The following is a 2,500-nucleotide window of genomic DNA, read 5'->3' as shown; positions in this document are numbered from 1 at the left end:
TGCCTGCTTCTTAGCCGGACCATTACTTAAATGCCATCGATCTGTGCGAGGTTTTTGCTGCTGTTTCTCGCAAATATTTTTGCAGAAACCATTCCAGGAAACCTGCATCAAAGCGTCTTCCACTCAGTGTGTGTGCAACATTGTCCTGATCAGTTGCGGAACAGCCCAGAAAAGTACATTACTGTAACAGAGTAACCATATTGGTCAAGTTTTTTACATAAATGTAAGTTTGCAAAATGGCTACGAAAACAAATGTGCAGGAAAATTGTGGAAGCATGCAAACACTTCAGGTACATTATATAATAATAATAATAATAATAATAATAATAATAATAATAATAATAATAATAATAATAATAATAATAATAAAGCGTTACAGCTTTAGTTTGATGTGTACCCCTGACTGAAAATTCTTTAACACTAAAAATTAGTATGAACACCAAATAATAATTATTAACAATTACTATTCGCCGAAGGCAAGGTGTATATCGGTCAATGAAAACCGAGATGAAGTTGAGGTGTTTTTTCCCCAATATTCATAGAGTCTGAGGGAATATCGGAAACACTAATTTAAATTTTCCTGACAATAGAAGCAACTCAATTTCTTAGTAAATGATGACATCATGCAAATTGCCTATTACATAGTTGATTATTTGAAAATCCAACGATGTAGTCACGAGCCAGTACGAAATACTGACTGATCCATTTTGAATGAAAAACACATATGCCGTGAGTGGGAATCGAACCCGCGTTCCCTGGATTACATGTCAGGTGTGCTAACCACTGCACCATCACGACAACCCTGCTGGAAACAGAGCAATCAGAGAGGTGATTTGTTAGGCGCGGGGCTCCCAGGCGCTTTATCATTCAGGAACAGGACTACATCGGATCATCCGAAGAAGATTCACAGGTTACCAGAAATACCAAATTATATTTAAAATGAAGAACTGGAAATCCAACGATGTAGTCACGAGCCAGTACGAAATACTGACTGATCCATGTTGAATGAAAAACACATATACCGTGAGTGGGAGTCGAACCCACGTTCCCTGGATTACATGTCAGGTGTGCTAACCACTGCACCATCACGACAACCCTGCTGGAAATGCTGTGAATCTTGTGGTAGCCTGTGAATCTTCTTCCGTCTCTGAGCGGGCAACAGTGCAAAATCTATGACACCAGAGGGTAACAGTGCACTGTTGCCCGCAAATGTTGACTGACGACCGCCGTTGCTGTTCCCGTTGCACGTTTTTCTGTTTGTGCTATATAAAAAATCACTTAATTACTGGTCTCTCAGGAAACAGTTCATTTTGTTTCCCTCGTCTGCACCTCAGGGGAACATTGACATTTTTAGGGAAACAAAATGAACTGTTTCCCTCGGGACCAGTCATTAAGTGTTTACTGTTGGAATAATGGCAAAATTATTGACCTTGGGTGTTCGGTGACACAGCTACATTGTAAAGCATAACCATTATGAAAATGATATCTGTTTTACCTTATTATAGTCAGCTAGCTTTTTGGTGTGGTTTTACTCACAGGTCCTGTAATAGGCCAAAAGCAATTTGTTACCTGGTATTTTAGGCAATGAGAAATTCATGGAGTTGTGCATCGTGTTCAATGCAGTTTGTTCTGTACATGTAAATAATATTATGAAACGAAACATGTTTAGTGTGTTACTGATTACAGCCAACCCACCAGAGCCTGTGGTGCTCAATATAATGCTAAGCAGTGTATTGCTGTCAGCGGTGTGTGTGTGTGTGTTGATGGAAAGTAAGGATGGTATGGATGAAATGGAAGCCCTTTGCAAGAAATTATCTTTCCTGACTACGAAAAATCAGCTTAAGTGGCATGGATCTAAGAACGACCTACTCAGGTTCTTAACCTTGTACTTGAAAGTACAGCCTAATCAATTTCGAGCTAATGATAACGGATCTTGTGCAGTTTTCAAGATTCAAAATATCACTTGTAATTTCTACCACAAAGCGAGAACTCTACAAATTCAGGGAAAAGAGGATGCAGACAAACTGAGAAATGATTTAATCGGCCTAACTTCAAATTCGTTCACATCCCGTTAGCGAAACACCGAACGCTCTTCAGGAAAATCAAGATAAAGATGTTCAACTCAGAGAGGAGATTTCATCTGGCCTTATTTCACTTAGCGATGGTTCAACTACAACTTGTGGTAACACAAGTGAAAGGAATGTTGTTAAATCTCATGTACTATCCATAGAAGACGACCTAAGCAAGGCTGAAAATTTTATCGATAACGCATATATGGAAATTATTTTGGACCCCAACGAATCTAATTATTCAAATCCGGTCAAAGATAGCAAAGCTGATTTCGAGCAGCAATTAGAGCAATTGTCGTTGTTGTTAAAAGGAGTGTTAAATGAACTGAAAGTGTTGGGAAACATACCGCGTTACGTAACGCAACACAACGTACCTTTAAAAATAACTTTATTATACAAAGACTCTTAACTTAACAATTGGCTACCTGTGG

At 38.8% G+C, this 2,500-nt stretch overlaps 1 protein-coding gene and 2 non-coding genes across 6 annotated transcripts in view; all 3 read right to left on the bottom strand.

The window, feature by feature from the left end:
• Positions 1–2,500, bottom strand: part of LOC138033651 (tetratricopeptide repeat protein 28-like) — a 63,241-nt gene that overhangs the window by 17,701 nt on the left and 43,040 nt on the right. The gene's annotated exons all lie outside the window — the stretch shown is intronic.
• On the bottom strand, positions 726–798 carry Trnat-ugu (transfer RNA threonine (anticodon UGU)). The gene has a single exon. It is a non-coding gene; the product is annotated as a tRNA-Thr (tRNA).
• Positions 1,020–1,092, bottom strand: Trnat-ugu (transfer RNA threonine (anticodon UGU)). The gene has a single exon. It is a non-coding gene; the product is annotated as a tRNA-Thr (tRNA).

The sequence above is a fragment of the Montipora capricornis genome, chromosome 14, assembly GCF_036669925.1.
Source record: "Montipora capricornis isolate CH-2021 chromosome 14, ASM3666992v2, whole genome shotgun sequence".
In the NCBI taxonomy this organism is placed as follows: Eukaryota; Metazoa; Cnidaria; class Anthozoa; order Scleractinia; family Acroporidae; genus Montipora; species Montipora capricornis.
The sequence above is the reverse complement of the archived record's forward strand: the minus strand, read 5'-3'. Positions and strand labels throughout refer to the sequence as shown.